General features: G+C 40.6%; 1 long non-coding RNA gene across 1 annotated transcript in view; it reads right to left on the reverse strand.

Annotated features, from left to right (window-relative positions):
• The window catches only part of LOC135507846 (uncharacterized), a 27,218-nt gene extending 10,833 nt beyond the window's left edge, over positions 1 to 16,385 (reverse strand). Inside the window, exon 1 of the long non-coding RNA XR_010450715.1 lies at positions 16,142 to 16,385. This is a non-coding gene — a long non-coding RNA (uncharacterized LOC135507846). The remainder of the gene's footprint in view (positions 1 to 16,141) is intronic.
• Between the last annotated feature and the right edge of the window lie 1,560 nt (positions 16,386 to 17,945).

Consider the following 17,945-nt stretch of genomic DNA (forward strand, 5'->3'; position numbering starts at 1 on the left):
CCTTTAGAATAATGCAAAACATATCCTTGACTATCCAAGTTGATGAGCGGGAAACAAAACAATGCCAGTCAGCCTGCACAGCCGGCCCATCGAAACTTCATCTAAATTATACAGAAACTAATTTCACACATAAGAGTTAGCCTACAGACAAGATTAAATTGACAATAATATTGAAATTCTTGGAGGTGCAGCTCCATTTCCAAAATGTCACTTTTTCCTAAGAATATCCGTGCTGTCCATGCATTCAGCACATGACCGCTCTGGCTACTAAGCAAAAACTACTAACATATTAAAATATGCTATTCTGTCATCAATGGACAAATGAGCGATAGAAACTGATAATGGTGCATGTCACTTAAATTAACTGAATGATGAGCATGATGAAGAGGGTGATTGAATTTAGAACAATAGTGTAATAAAGAATTGAGGGCAGTCTATTTTATTATGAAAGGCTGGAAATGGCGTAGAATTCCTCCTCGGAGAGTCAAACGGCAAGCCGAACCAAACGAATGGATGCACTGGCTGCAGAATTTAGATGAGTTGGAGTCAGATGGAGGATAGGATTTGAGCTTAAAAATCGACATTCAGATAAAGACTCTTCATCAGCATTCTGATGTTGACGGAGCCTCCAACACCTGAGCCTCACCAAAAAAAAAAGAAAAAAAGAGGAGCTAACTGAGACAGTGATCCCAACTGCCACCGTGAGACAGGAGTCTAGGATGGCACGGTTTGGGTGAAAAAAAGTGTGACGAATTTGTGACATGCAGATGTTGCAGCATATCAGATATTGTGCTGTCGCTCACGTGCACAGAAAATAAAACCGTACATGGGACAGAGCATGGATGTGGAGTCAATTTGGTCTGATAGGGACGGTGTGGACTTTTTCCCCCAGAGAGACCAGCCACGCAACCGCTTCAGAGAGATTATGCCACACCTGCGGCAGGTTCACATGTAACAAGGCAAATAAAAAACGGTTTGCTGTGGGGTTTACACACAAAGCCCGGGAAGCTGTAACTGCGGACCTGAAGCATAAAGAGAAACGAGATTGATTAACGCGTAAAGGCACAGGTTTAAGGGCACAATACAGAGTCCGATACAATCAACAAACTGCTTGTTATAAAAATCTAGGCTTTAGGCCTACATTTTTTCTAGGACTTTGTAGAATTATACAAAACATACTTTACTCAACAATAGTTATTTTTTTATATTGATACATTTAAATTAATATTTCTTCATGCAATTAATCCTTTACAATTGTTTATGCACTACTTATCAAGTGTTGGCACCTTTGTTTGCGCACCTAGTGGGTTGACATGCATCTGATGCATGTGCTAAAGGGCACACCCGGCAAAGTTCACTTATAGGCTCTCGTGATAAACAGCATGATCATTACATAGGTGCACCTTGTGCTGGGGACAATAAAAGGCTACTAAAATGTGCAGTTCTGTAACAACACAACGCCACAGACGTCTCAAGTTGAGGGAGCATGCAATTGGCATGCTGACTGCAAGCATCTCCATCAGAGCGGTTGCCAGAGATTTGAATGTTCGTTTCTCTACCATAAGCCGCCTCCAATGACATTACAGAGAATTTGTCAGTACATCCATCCTGCCTCACAACTGCACACCACGTGTTACCACGCCAGCCCAGGAAATCCACATCCGGCTTCTTCACCTGCAGGATCGTCTGCGACCAGACACCCGGACAGCTGATGAAACCAAAGAATTTCTACACTGAAACCATCTCAGGAAAGCAGCTGCATGCTCGTCATCCTCACCAGGGTCTTGACCTGACTGCACTTCAGCATCGTAACCTACTTCAGTGTGCAAATGCTCATCTTCGATGACCACTGAAACGCTGGAGAAGTGTGCTCTTCACGGATGAATCCCGGGTTTCAAATGTACCGGGCAGAGGGCGTGTTCTGCATCGTTTGGGCAAGCGGTTTGCTGATGTCAACGTTGTAAACAGAGCGTCCCATGGTGGAGGTAGGGTTATGGTGTGGGCAGGCATAAGCTACAGACAACGAACACAATAGAATTTTATCAATGGGCATTTGAATGCTCAGAGATACTGAACGAGATCCTGAGGCCCATTGTCATGTCATTCACCTGCCACCATCACCTCCATGTTTCAGCATGACAATGCACGGGGCCATGTACACAATTCCTGGAAGCTGAAAATGTCCCAGTTCTTCCATGGCCTGCATACTCATCAGACATGAGCATTTCTGAGATGCTCTGGATCAACGTGTACAAAAGCACGTTCCAGTTACCGCCAATATACTTCACACAGCCATTGAAGAGTGGGACAACATTCCGCAGGCCACAATCAACAGCCTGATCAACTCTATGCAAAGGAGGTATCCCCCGCTACATGAGGCTTCTGTGTAAATGGAGGACAATTAAAAGACTTTTCAACTTAATTGAGTGAAGGTCTATATCTTATTGGCACCAGTGAAGAACCTCGGGCATATTCCCATTGTTGAGTCAATGCCACTTAAACAAAGTTTTGGGGACAATAATTTCATCCTCTAATTTAGATGAGTCATTCTATTTCTCATAGCCCTAATTATACGTTTTTATTGATCAGTTTGTAGGCTACCCTGTAATAAAAAAATATCCTGCTATCCAGTCTTATAAAAGTGCAGTAGAATTCCATGCAAATATCGGATATTTTACCTTTAACTAGGCAAGTCAGTTAAGAACAAATTCTTATTTTCAATGATGGCCTAAGAACAGACTGCCTGCCTTGTTTAGGTGCAGAATGGCAGATTTCTACCTGGTCAGCTCGGGGATTTGATCTTGCAACCTTCCGGTTACGAGGCCAACGCTCTTACCACCTGCCGCCCCACGAAGCCCAGGCCTCTACTGTATAGGTGCTCAGCCATGCACTGGTATTTTTTGCAAACAGTGATTGAGTTATATTATTAGCCTAAATTATAACTATCCAATCTACTTATCACATAATGCATTATAATAAAAAGTGAATTTTTATGGTGGAAATTTGCTTCCCCAAACTTGAAACTCACGCACCGCCTACACATAGGCTAGTGACTTTGCTGTTTGTTACTCGACTTGTTGGCTGAGGAAAAGTAAATGTGGCCAGTTATTCTAACATATTCAAAAGGCCATACGTCATTGCATCCTCAACATGCATGTTCTGTTAAGATTAATGATCATCATCCTGAGCATCGTGGGTGAACGCCCTACTCAGGTTACATTGGGTCCGGTAAATTTTCATAACAGAAACCCTGCTCCACTCACAGCTCAGACAATGCGTACTCACAACTTCTAGAGGTTCATTAATTGTATTGAAAGCAAATAGTTATTTTGGGGGGGAAATGGTGTTTGATGGACGGGAAATAAAATAATGTTAGGCTAATAAAACATTAAAATGTAAGTCTAATGACCTACATTAATATGCTGTTTCATCTTGTTCTTGATACCATGTCTTGACCGATTTCATGTCAATGCTAATAAGGCAAGAATATTTGCTAGCTAGCTAATCAACAACTAACAATGTATTTGAGAGACAACAGTTTATCATTGTGCAGATGTATTTGTTTTCAATAAACTTGAGACTAAATACAGTTTACATGTTGTCAACAATCTAAGCCAAGACTGTCTGTTTTGTCCCATGGTTGTATATGCATCGGTTTTGTTGCTAAATACCCAACCCATCTATAGATGGCTTGAGTCACAAATCACCTTGCAACCACACCAGGTGCCATGTTGGAAGTCCTACAATCGTCCATTTTGCTACCACCAGAAATGTTGGGAAGATCGCGATGAATGTTTTTCTAATGACCCAGAAAACAGACGCAGTGGGAGAACCTATTCAAGTAAGTAAATATATTTTGAAAATGATCAAACACAATATATTATTAGCTAGCTTGATACAGACACTTACTGTGCAGGTTAAGTCAAATGAGCTGCTAATGTAAAGTTCGCTATTTAGCTAACTTTACAAACTGTATAGCTAGCTAAGTGAATTACATAATCACCAACTTGCTAACTTCACAATAGCTAGGACATCCATCTACAAATCCATTTGTAGCTAGCTAACTAACAGCCATGGGAAAGGGTGAATGGATTAGCAAGTGCTGTCAGAGACATATATAGCAACATAATATTCAAACCCTGTCAGCAGATGGAGGTCCCAATGAATGTCCTAAGACCACCGCTTGCGTCCTGTGCGTTGCAAAATAAATGTACACATACATGTTATTCAATCATTGCACCCACACTGCTCACACACGCCAACAAGTGTCTGCATTGCCAAGTCCTGCCTCTCCCATCTCCTCAGTGGTTTATAGAAGCAGATACCCACATGCCATCTCCTCATTGGTTATACCCACGTTGGTGATTGAAATATGACCTGAAGCCAGTCGTGGTATTATTATGATAGTTAGATGCCAATCGTCATATAAAGTCTAATGATGATAAGTGTACAATATTACGTGTTGGAGCTTTAAAAAAATACAACTTTTACATTACTCTGCAGTTTACCTGAAACATGGGCTGATGGTGAAGTAGACATTGATAGAGGAAATTATGGTTGACATGACTAATTATGTATACATTCCAATCAGAACTGACTAGTCAAAATGCTATAATGTACTGTACATGTGAATTTTCTCTCTTGCTCCCATTCCCAATTGTATATAATGTAGTCAGGAGTTTAGTAACAATGAAGGTCTGTTCCTTAGTTCATTCAGTTGTACAATCTCCAGGTGGTGGGAACAGCCCATCTCCAGACTGTCTAGAATGTTGATTTATACTGACTAGCCTTGACTTCGTGCTGATAACGCGAAGGCTCCAGAGCTAGAGGGCCCCTCTACTTGTGAAATAGATAGAATGTTTAGAAAACGCTGATGTCATTTTCAGTTTATAACCTGTGGAAATATGTGTATGCGGTTAGTACTCTCTTGTAATAAACACTGTTACCTTTGGCTTTTAAGACTGGTCTCGATCTACTTCATGCATAATTAATGAACTTACAACTCATTAATGAATTAGAAATGAGTGCGAATTGGTTTTGGCAATAAAAAATACCTCTATTAATTTGGTCCTTCGATGCCGGATCTAAATACCCCTCTCTGTTATCTGGAGATAGTACGCTGAAAATCATGCACGAAACGAGTTCTGACTCGTTTTACTAAAGACCTGACCTCTGAATTGAGGTTCAAATTAAAACAGGCCTGCGTATTATCACAGAGGACAGAGAAGGTGACTAGATTCAAATGAACAATGCTTTCCCAGCCGGCAGCCAGGTAAAGTAGCCTTTATTCTCGAATTTGGGAGGGATTATTTAGGATATTTATTGATTAAAATGTTATGAAGGAGTTGAATTTGATCAATAATAGGTGCTTGAATATTCCGAACAAATAAAATGGGTTTCTACCGGGGGTATTAACCAGGATATCGATAAAAAGGAAGCAGGTCCGAAATTGACCTGAGGTAAGGTGCGCTACCACCAAATAAACTAGAGCTTAATACGGCCTGGTTTTGCAAGCCAAGGATTATTAAGGAGTGATATAGTACGCATTGGAGAATTAGGACGCTTGTTCCGTACAAATAGGATGGCCAATAATTCAATAAACATACCTAAATAAAGTTTTTACCTAATAGTCTATCTGTATATGGGAAGCTGACTGAGGATGACCCATGTATGTTTGTTCTCCCTGTTGTGAAGGGTGGCATGATGCCCAACTGGTGCAGGATAGGAGTAGCTGAGAGGACCAGATGGTTTATAATAATGCTTTGCTCTGCTTTACTCGGTTTTCCATGACCAAAGTTTTATTCTACACTTTGCAACACATATTCTAAAAATCAATGATTTTAGATAAAGCCAAACAGTGAGACATGTAGTTCAAATTTGGAAACATGAGAAACAGAGCTACAGACAGACAGGGGAAAAGGCAGACAGAAGAGCCCTCCCCCGCACTGCAGAGACCTTGAAGGTTGGAGAGCAGAGAGGAGAAGTTTTAGAAGGGGAGCCAGGACGAGCAAAGATAACAGAATGTGTAGATAACAGTTACTGAGTGGAGACAAAAGCGAGAATTGGACATGTGGAAAATGAAAGGGGCGCTCCTAAATGATAATGTCAGAACAGAAGGATAATATACTAAATCTTACCTAAGTCATTGTTTAAGAATAAGGCAAGGTTGTTACCTGGGCAGAGCCAGGTAACAAAGGGGGGATGGGTAAATAGTGTTCTAGAATAGGATGTGACCTACGGGATAATTAACTAATAAAATAAGAATGTTTTAGCTAATAAACAGACCGAATAAGAAACTGTTTTATTAACCAAACCTGTATGTCCAAAAGTTTATGCACTACAGGTGAACTACAGGTGAAGTCACTCAATCCAGTCCCATAGGCCTGTTGGGGGGACCATACCAAGGCCACCTGGTGACAGCTAGCTGAAAGGGCTACCCGGATTCATATCGCACTGCGGGAGGGTAGGACACATTTGACACCGTCGAACAATAACAGAGTTCGAGAGGAGAACTGGAATTAACAGAATTCTGGGGGCCATCTCTCGAATGAAAAATACCTTACCTGTCCTTTCCTCACTGTTGTTGTTCATAGAAGTGAAGATGTGTCTGGCTCTTGCTAAGCGATGTGTTCTAGGGGAGAGGGTGGGGCTTCACATGGAAGCTGTTCGTCTGAAGCTGCCTTATCGTGGGTGACATATTCCTGATACAGCACGTCCTACTCGAGTATCCGGAGAGTGGTAATTTGACCCATGGTTTAGACGGTGAGGATTTTGTTCCAAAATAGAAGAGATACCGGTGCAGGTTCCCATATTGATCGTGGACACAGGTCATAGCCCATTTGGAGAGAGAGGGCTATATGAATCCACTCACCCAGTATGGAAGAAGGTAGAGTAGAGTGAAGGTGAGAGTTTTTGATTGTAATCCAGAGAGAGGGATGCATTGCATAAAGATAAGCCTAACCCTCTAAACAGTAATGAAGGAGAATCTAGGGTTGTGGTATGATGGAGATGACCAGGTCTTGGTCGACACCCTAGTACGGTTCAGGGTAGAGGAGTTTGGGCTGGTATGGTAAAGCTGTTCACGAAAGCAGGACTGCCAGATAATAACAGGTGTATTGATTTGCACTATTTAAATCCCCAGGTTCCTCCCTTTACAGTGACCGGAGGAGATTATTACCGTTTGGCCCGGTACAGTACTCTTGGGAAATGATGTCAGGGTGAGGTTTTACCAACAGATTGGACAGGATTATGCTCCATTGTAATGCCTTTGACACTCATTCAACACCAAGACATGAAGTATAGCCAAACGGGAGAAAAGAGCTATTCCATCCGGGTCTCTTATTGACTGATAACATTGGGGTTCCAAGGGAGGTGCCAGATGAGTCAAAGCAAGAAATCAGATCCTAGCAGGATTAGAGTTAAGCATTTCCGGGGCTCTACTCTCATAAGAACGTGGACTGGATTAATTATATTTATGATAATCAACAGCGCTTTAACAGGTATACCAGAGATGTTATTAAAGGTTTTGTAGAACAGACTGAAGCAACCAGCTGGAAGGCTTGGCAGAATAGAATTGCATTAGATATGTTAATGGCTGAAAAGGGAGAAGTATGCGTGATAATCAGGACCATGTTTGTGCTTACATCCCAAGTAACACAGCTCCGGACGAATCAGTGCCCGGAGCCTCAGCTGGTTTGACCACCCTGGCTCACGAGTGGGCAGAAACTCTGGGGTGGATACTTCTCTGAACTAAATTGAGTTGACAGTGTGTATGGAAAAATGTTGTGTTATGGGCTACCTTCACCTGTGAGACTGTGTTAGTTTTGTACGGACGTGGTTGATTGCGTGTATGTATGGAAGTTATTATTTCCAGGACTCTGGAGTAATATATGACAATAGATGATGCGGTGTGGGACGATTCCAGGTTCTGACCCGTGGAGGACTGAATGCCTGACTACAGGACAAGTGGACAAATCTGGATCTTTCATCATTGGGGAATTTATGTTTGATGAGACTAGTGTTGAGGATAGAATTAGATTGTACTTTGTTTCAATATTAGACTGTTTTTTAATAAAGATTGTAACAAAAATCCTGTTAAGAAGAGTTATAATTCTGATGTAGGTTTAAGGGTTAAATTAAGGTTAGATTTGATTAATGATGGGTGAAGAGTCGGATAAAATTTATAATAATGTTGGTTATGTGTATATTCATATGATAATCTGATAAACCTTTATAATAAGGTTAGTATGAGTAGGTTAATATTTTTATTTTGTAGATTTGAATGTATAATATTTGATCAAAGGGAGGATTGATAGAGGAAATTATGGTTGACATGACTAATTATGTATACATTCCAATCAGAACTGACTAGTCAAAATGCTATAATGTACTGTACATGTGAATTTTCTCTCTTGCTCCCATTCCCAATTGTATATAATGTAGTCAGGAGTTTAGTAACAATGAAGGTCTGTTCCTTAGTTCATTCAGTTGTACAATCTCCAGGTGGTGGGAACGGCCCATCTCCAGACTGTCTAGAATGTTGATTTATACTGACTGGCCTTGACTTCGTGCTGATAACGCGAAGGCTCCAGAGCTAGAGGGCCCCTCTACTTGTGAAATAGATAGAACGTTTAGAAAAGGCTGACGTCATTTTCAGTTTATAACCTGTGGAAATATGTGTATGCGGTTAGTACTCTCTTGTAATAAACGCTGTTACCTTTGGCTTTTAAGACTGGTCTCGATCTACTTCATGCATAATTAATGAACTTACAACTCATTAATGAATTAGAAATGAGTGCGAATTGGTTTTGGCAATAAAACATACAGGAATTTAGAATTCCTCTATCAGACATACTTGGTATTCCTATAACAAAATATTTAAATAAGCTCTGCACAATGAATTTCAATAGAAAACTTGGGAATATCGCCCTGATTAGTCCTTAGTCAGATCTCTGTTTACTCACTTACGGCGCTGCCTACTCCCGATTAGTTTTCCAAATCATATGAGCAAAAAAAATATTTTGCTTTATCTGGAACGCTAAACCAGACGAAATAAAGCGTGCCCATCTATATCGTGAATATGAACTGGTTGGGTTGAGATTAAATATAAAAGCACTAAACCTCTCTCTAAAAGCTTCACTTATTAAAAAGTTTTACTTGGACCCTAAATGGTTCTCAAGGAGATTAATAAGAAAAGCTCATCCATTGTATAAAAATTGCCCTTTTGCCTTTGTGCAGATTCAAAGTATAATTTTCAATTAATCGTAAATGAAATATAGCAAAAAAGTCTATCAAACAAGCATTGCAGAGCTAGCTACAAAAGTGCTATTTGAATGAATGATTACGAGCCTGCTGCCTACCACCGCTCAGTCAGACTGCTCTATCAAATCATAGACTTAATTATAATAACACAGAAATATGAGCCTTTGGTCATTAATATGGTCAAATGCGAAACTATCATTTCGAAAACAAAATGTTTATTCTTTCAGTGAAATACATAACAGTTACGTATTTATTAAGTCTAAATATTGCTATTAACATTGAAGGTTGTGCAATGTATGTCAAATTAATTACGGTCTTTGTTAGGGAGAAATGGTCTTCACACAGTTCGCAACGAGCCAGGTGGTACAGAACTGCTGCATATACCCTGACTGCTTGCACAGAACGCAAGAGAAGTGGCACAATTTCCCTCGTTACTCCCGGTCCTAGTGAAAAGCCAACTGTCCCGGTTGATACATTATCGAATAGATATTTGAAAAACACCCTGAGGATTGATTATAAAAAACATCTGACATGTTTCTGTGGACATTATGGATATATATTTGGAATTTGTGTCTGCTTGTCGTGACCGCTCTTTCCGGTGGATTCCTGGGCATAACGCACCAAACTAAACAGAGGTATTTGGATATAAAAAATATCTTCATGGAACAAAAGGAACATTTGTTGTCTAACTGGGTGAAAACATCCGAAGATCAAAGGTAAACGATTAATTTGATTGCTTTCCTGATTTGTGACCAAGTTATCTGATGCTAAGTGTACTTATTGTTTTGTCGAGCGATCGATATACTTACAAACGCTTGAATTGCTTTCGCTGTAAAGCATAATTTCAAAACCTGAGACGACTGGGTGTTTTGCAATATTGCACTCATGAATATTTTCTAGTAATTTTATTTGTCTTATCCCGGATCCGGTATGGGTGGTTCAGAGAGTTTAAAAGTTGTCGTCACGGCAAAGGGTGGCTATTTGAAGAATCTCAAATATATTTTGATTTGTTTAACACTTTTTTGGTTACTACATGATTTCATATGTGCTATTTCATAGTTTTGATGTCTTCACTATTATTCTACAATTTAGAAAACAGTAAAAATAAAAACACATGAATGAGTAGGTGTCCTAAAAATAAAAAATAAACTTTTGACCGGTAGTGTGTACACACACACACACGCACACACACACACACACACACCCCTTGAAATGTATGGATGTCAGCCACACCCATTGCTAACAGGTGTATAGAACAGAGCACACAGACATGCAATCCCCATAGACAAACATTGGCAGTAGAACTCGGTTGCAACACTCACTCAGTTCCAAACTGCCTCTGGAAGCAACGTCAGCACAAGAAGTGTTTGTCTGAAGCTTTATGAAATGGGTTTCCATGGCTGAGCAGCCGCACACAAGCCTAAGATCACGATGGGAAATGCCAAGCGTCAGCTGGGAGTGGTATAAAGCTCGCCACCATTGGAATCTGGAACAGCTGAAACGCAGTCTCTGGAGTGATGAATCACGCGTCACCATCTGGCAGCCCGAAGGACAAATCTGGGTTTAGCGGATGTCAGGAGAACACTACCTGCCCCAATGCATTGTGCCAACTGTAAAGTTTGGTGGAGGAGGAATAAGGGTGGAAGTGGAATCTTAACGCTAGGGCATACAATGCCATTCCAGACAATTATGTGCTTCCAACTTTGTGGCAACAGTTTGGGGAAGGCCCTTTCCTGTTTCAGCATGACAATGCCCCTGTGCATAAAGTAAGGTCCATACAGAAATGTTCTTTGAGATCGGTGTAGAATAACTTTTGAATGACCTTCTGAGCCCTGACTTCAAGCCCATTAAGCACATTTGGGATGAATTGTAATGTTGACTGAGAGCCAGGACTAATCGCCCAACATCAGTGTCCGACCTCCCTAATGTTCCTGGGTGAATGGAAGCAAGTCCCCACAGGAATGTTCCAACATCTAGTGAAAAGCCTTCCCAGAAGAGTGGAGGCCCATGATTTTGAAAAGAGGAATGGGAACTGATACTTAGTTGACATGGACCGTTGGGAACAAATGGCTTACAGTATAATGGCATTAAGTATATGGGCAGTCACAATGTGCATCTGAAGTAGAGAATAGCTTAACTCACACTATTTACATATCGTTTTTAAATTGAGAACATATGGCTCAACAATAATAGTAGACAATGTAAACTCAGAAACAAAAAAGAAACGTCCTCTCACTGTGAACCGCGTTTATTTTCAGCAAACTTAACATGTGTAAATATTTGTATGAACATAAGATTCAACAACAGACAAACTGAACAAGTTCCACAGACATGTGACCAACAGAAATTGAATAATGTATCCCTGAACTAAGGTGGGGGCCAAAAACAAAAGTAACATTCAGTATCTGGTGTGGACACCAGCTGCATTAAGTACTGCAAAGCATCTCCTCCTCATGGACTGCACCAGATTTGCCAGTTCTTGCTGTGAGATGTGCCTTGGTAGAATAGTGGGGTAACCTGCAAATTACCAGACATTTCTGGGAGAATGGCCCTTGCCCTCACTCTCCGATCCAACAGGTCCCAGACGTGCTCAATGGGATTGAGATCCGGGCTCTTCGCTGGCCATGGCAGAACACTAACATTCCAGGAAATCACACACAGAACAAGCAGTATGGCTGGTGGCATAATCATGCTGGAGGGTCATGTCAGGATGAGCCTGCAGGAAGGGTACCACATGAGGGAGCAGGATATCTTCCCTGTAACGTACAGCGTTGAGATTGCCTGCAATGACAACAAGCTCAGTTCGATGATGCTGCGACACACCTCCCCAGATAATGACGGACCCTCCACATCTATCCCGCTTCAGAGTACAGATGTACCGATCCTATGCAGGTGTTGTTACACGTGGTCTGCCACTGCGATGACGATCAGCTGTCCATCCTGTCTCCCTGTGGCGCTGTCTTAGGCGTTTTACAGTAAGGACATCGCAATGTATTTCCCTGACCACATCTGCAGTCCTCATGCCTCCTTGCAGCATACCTAAGGCACGTTCACGCAGATGAGCAGGGACCCTGGGCATCTTTCTTTCGGTGTTTCTTTTGGTAAGTAGAAAGGCCTCTAGTGTCCTAAGTTTTCATACCTGCTTGTTCATTAATTGTTTATGGTTCATTGAACAAGCGTGGGAAACAGTGTTTAAACCCTTTACAATGAAGACCCGTGAAGTTATTTGGATTTTTTTATGAATTATCTTTGAAAGACAGGGTCCTGAAAAAGGGACGTTTCTTTTTTTTATGAGTTTATATGAGGCTAATCATTACACTAAATTTTGTACATGCCTTGTGCTGCCATGAAATGTTTTATTGCAAATCCAACCCTTGTAATCTAGGTGGTGAAATTTCTGGAAGCAGAAGATGGGACCCTTAGCTTAAAACAAACATACAACTACAACCAAGTTCAACGCCAGATAGACCATCTGGGAGAAAAGTGAGTGGCACTTGGAGACGCCACTGCGATAATGAAGAGGGTTTGCCACTGAAATATTACATTGTCTAAAAATGACATAATCTATGCTAAACATGTTTCAATTGTAAAGAAATAAAGTAGTTGGGCTATAAGAAATACTTTTTATTCAATGGGGCTAGGCAAAGCAGAGAAGTAAAAATATTTTGTAAATTTCACCCATACAACAATATCGCCTATTAAAGTACAGTATTTTTACAAAATCATAAACAATGGTCTAACTTACATTTTAAATATTCATATGGTTTAAGGGGGGCGGCAGGTAGCCTAGTGGTTTGAGCATTGGGCCAGTAACTGAAAGGTTGCTTGAATCCCCGAGCTGACAAGGTAAAAATCTGTAATTCTGCCCCTGAACAAAGGCAGTTAACCTACTGTTCCTAGGCCTTCATTGTAAATAAGAATTTGTTCTTAACTGACTTGCCAAGTTGAACAAAAAATAAAAAGGGGGCACTGTTGTTATGACAAGGTGAAGGTGCTCTACCCAAACGGAATCATTCAGATCGACCAAAGCACAGCATATAAAAATCATATCACCGCCTGGTACGGCAACTACACTGCCCACAACGGCAAGGCTCTCCAGAGGGTGTCACAGTCTGCCCAACGCATTACCAGGGGCAAACTACCTGCCCTCCAGGATTGCCTACCCTTTGGTTTTGAACTACTGTAGCTAGCTAACTAACTATATATAAATCGAGACAACACTGGAACTAGATATGGAACGCCGTTTGGGTATTTCAGTGTCAAAAAACATACACATCACATAACACTATTTGAAGTGTGAAATAAGCTTGTTTACCAATCAGGACCCAAATATGACATCACATAATGATTTATCACATTCATTCATTTTTGACGTAGTTATTACACACTCACTCATATGTCACAACGATTCACAGATATGTATGCTATGATGCTGGTAAAATTGTCTGGCGCTGGACACTTCTGCAAGCTTTGGACAGTGCTGGTCGTAAAATAGCTAGCTAGCTGATGGATGCAAGCAATGTTCTTCCCCAAAAACATAGCAAAACGACATATGTTTCAGTAGCTATAGTTAGCTAGCTATCTAGTTAAGTGTCATCATTTAAAATACTCTAATTTATAACTCCGTTCTTATTTGATTAATGGTGGTCAGACCCACCTATGTGAAGCTAGCCACAATAAGGATTAGCCACAATAGTGGAATTTGCCTTCAAAATAAGTCTCAATGAAAGTCATGCAAATAACACAAACAGTGGAATCATGCCATAATGGAAAAGATCATGCTAAACGAGGTTGGAATGTTCTTATATAAATTAACAAAATACTATGTTATTTTGACAAAAATCTGTTGAAATCACACTGAATGTATTAGACTTTAGAATTGAATTGGGGGCATACTTATTTCACTGTATAACCTTACCTATGAAGTGGATAAATGACATGGGGTATCAGTCTATTCAATGACACCGAGAGAACATTAGCGTTGTAGCTCTTATCGCGGGACTATGAAATCACTGGGGGCAAACTACCTGCCCCCCAGGACACCTACAGCACCCGATGTCACAGGAAGGCCATATAGATCATCAAGGACAACAACCACCCGAGCCACTGCCTGTTCACCCCGCTACCAACCATCCAGAAGGCGAGGTCAGTACAGATTCATCAAAGCTGGGACAGAGAGACTGAAAAACAGCTTCTATCTCAAGGCCATCATACTGTTAAATAGCCATCACTAACACAGAGAGACTTCTGCCTACATACAGACTCAAAATCATTGGCCACTTTAATAAATGGATCACTAGTCACTTCAATAATGTTTACATATCTTGCATTACTCATCTTATATGGATATACTGTATTTTATACCATCTATTGCATCTTGCCTATGCCGCTCTGTCATTGCTCACCCATATATTTATATATTCTTATTCCTTTACTTAGATTTCTGTGTATTAGGGAGTATTATGTAGTTGTTGAAGAATTGTTAGATTCCTTGTTAGATATTGCTGCACTGTCAGAACTAGCAGCACAAGCATTTCACTAAACTCGCAATAACATCTGCGTATGTGTATGTGACCAAAACATTTTTAAATTTAGCCACATTTATTGTACCAGTCAACCTACCGTGTGTATTGAACACTATTCCAGAGGAAAAAACAATACAACGTGGATGGTTTGAGCCTGATAACTCAAGGACTTGAGGAAAAAGTAGGCTGATACCTAACGATTGGAGATCAATGAGATGGGGTAAGGCTGTACTGTGCAATATGAATGTCAATATGCACAATAAACTGACTGTGGAGGAGGTGATTTCCCACAAAGTCCCGCAATAACCTATGACGCTAATATTTCTGTGAACTCTTCACAGTTGGGTTCTCTGGGTGTCACCAAGTAGACCGATACCCCGATTTCATTGCTCCACATTCCAACCATGTTAAACATGATCAAGTCTAAATATGGCCTGATTTCACCAATTGTAACTTATGCATCAATTTCAAAGAGGGATTTCAAAGGCGAACTGCAAATTCCACTATTGTGGCTAATCCTTATTGTGGCTAGCGTCACAACATAATCCGTCCAGTCAATCCATTGTATAGTAGTCAAATGACGCTTGCTGGCAGTTTATAAAGTTAGTTTTGGGTACCCGGGTTAAGTGTCGGACAAGCTAGTTATTTCAATAGGAGAACAACAAGTGACTACCTATCTAATACTTACTCACATGGATTCCTAAATCATTGCTAAGAATATAGAAAATGATTGCAGCTTCTACTGTTTGTTTTCAGGCTGGTTGCTTATAACATCTGTATCGTTTGATCCTGATCGAATTTCAAATGCTCACACAGACGAACAAATAATGCCTTATTACCAACGCGGTATTGTACAGCTTTGACATCGTAATGGTGGCGCTTAGCTTGCACATGCAAATTCAGCACAAACAACATTCTATAATAAAATTGTGTTATTTCACTTGTCAAATAAATTAAAAGCTTATTTGACACGTGAAATAGTGTTTTGACACATAAAGACCCAAACGGCGTTCCATAACGAGACGCTAAGTAGGTTAATTTCACTCAAAAGCTTGACGATTTGAGAATGTGTAACGCTACCATGCTGAAAAGTAAAATATTTGTAATCATTATGTCTTTTCAAGGTTCAATTGCCTAGCTGTTTAGCAATACTGGCTAACTAGCGATGTAGTTCGTTTGGCGTTCTCTTGCTAGCTAACGTTTCCGTAGATAGCTGCAAGTGATTCAAACAATGCACATACTTTGACCGCGTGCGCGCATTTCTCATTGGTATGTACATTTCAGGACTAAGACATTAGCAATGTATTTAAAAGGTGAACAAATGATATGAACCAAAATCGGACCTTTTTACATACCTGCTTCTCCAAGAAGCCTTCTCTCTGAAGACGCTGGCCTGGATGCGGTTGCCACCAAGTCAACATTGACTATACGTAAAAATTATTGAAAACAATCATTTGTTTTTTGGTCTTAATTCAAGGTTAGTCATAATGTTAGCAGTGTGGTTACGTTTAAATAAGTTTAAGATGTGAAATGGTAATACTGGTGAGGTTATTACTCTGTGGGATTTAGTGGCGATATCTATACGGGATCCTTGGGACGTAAACTGTACTTCTTCTATTAGATTTAACGGCAGTTGGCATCCAATTTGTTACATTACCGCCACCTACTCGACTGGAGTACAACTCCCTTCTACTTTACTTGAAAAATCAAATCAAAGTTTATTTGTCACGTGCGCGGAATACAACAGTGAAATGCTTACTTACAGGCTCTAACCAATAGTGCAAAAAAGGTATTAGGTGAACAATACTAAATAAATACCCTATCATCTAGCACTATACTCACTAATTTCAAAATTCTATAAAATAAAATGAACACCCCCCCCCTTCTCCACTAATTAAATGCATTTATTCCTACCTAATGCCATCACACTGACTTCAATTTCAAAACTCAAAAGATCAGACAATGACTCTTCTGTTTCCCCACTCTCACCACCCTGTCTGCATTGCATCAAATGACGAGCATCACATACACCGGGAATCTTTGCCCTCAGCTGGTCAACGTTTATATCTACTGCTACTCCAGCTATCACTCCTTTCATTGGTGCCCTTTTCTTGAGAATGAAACAATTAACTTCTCTTGCCCCCATTAATTTTACTTCGAGCGCATTCTTCCTCTGCCCAACAGAAACACAAACAATTATCACTAGACCACATGATCCAACTATTTTTTCACCCACCGTGAAACCACAAATGGATCAGCCAAAAGGCAAGAGTCCACTTTTTCCATACACTTCACTCCTACTGTCACAGACTCTTCTTCATCCTGATCCTCGGTACATACCTCGGTCTCAGATAACTTTACTGCACCTACCACCTCCGATTCTTCACCCTCATTCACTTCTATTTCTCCTCCTGTCTTCAGCTCCCTCTGCTTACACTTTCTACTATTCTTTTTTTACAAACCATCTCCCCTTTTCCCACCATTTTTATCTGACTCAAGATCACCCTCTTCTACCCTTACTCTCTTAGACCTCTTCTCCCTCTCTTTTTCCCTCCATTTCTTCTCCGTTTACCAAGTACACGTCTCCTTATGATAGTATTGCCCCTCCATCCCTGACACCCATCTTGTACTTGCTTTCTCTAGGGACTCCATTTTCCCCTTCCGGATTTCTGCTCATGTCCCCCATAACGTGCCTACAACAACCCAAATGGTTACAAATTTCATTGACACACGTCTTGGCTCGGGCATGAAAGAAAGCCAATGTAATCATGCAGCGCCTGAGCGTCAGTATCAGATCCCCCATCCCTACACCATTGAAGTTGACGTCTAAAATGGTAAAGGTTAGGGTCATCCCAAGGATCACAGATACCACTGACTGGGCTGCAGTGCCATCTGTGGTGCCATCACATCCTTGATGGATGATGAATGGACTCGCTGGCGCCACCTATCACCCCAGAGTGTAAATCACCTTAAATAATTAGTGTTTTTAGTCTTTGCAATTGCAAAATTGTGTTTGATCAATACTGCAGTTAGAGCCTGGCGACCTAACCTGAGGGTTTTTTGCGCTATCATGTCAACCAACTTAGCACAAGGGCTACCAAGAATGTGTCTGCATCAGATTTGTTGATAAGTGATTTTATTGCTGAGGATTTAATAAAA

The sequence above is a fragment of the Oncorhynchus masou genome, chromosome 21, assembly GCF_036934945.1.
Source record: "Oncorhynchus masou masou isolate Uvic2021 chromosome 21, UVic_Omas_1.1, whole genome shotgun sequence".
Taxonomy (NCBI): domain Eukaryota; kingdom Metazoa; phylum Chordata; class Actinopteri; order Salmoniformes; family Salmonidae; genus Oncorhynchus; species Oncorhynchus masou.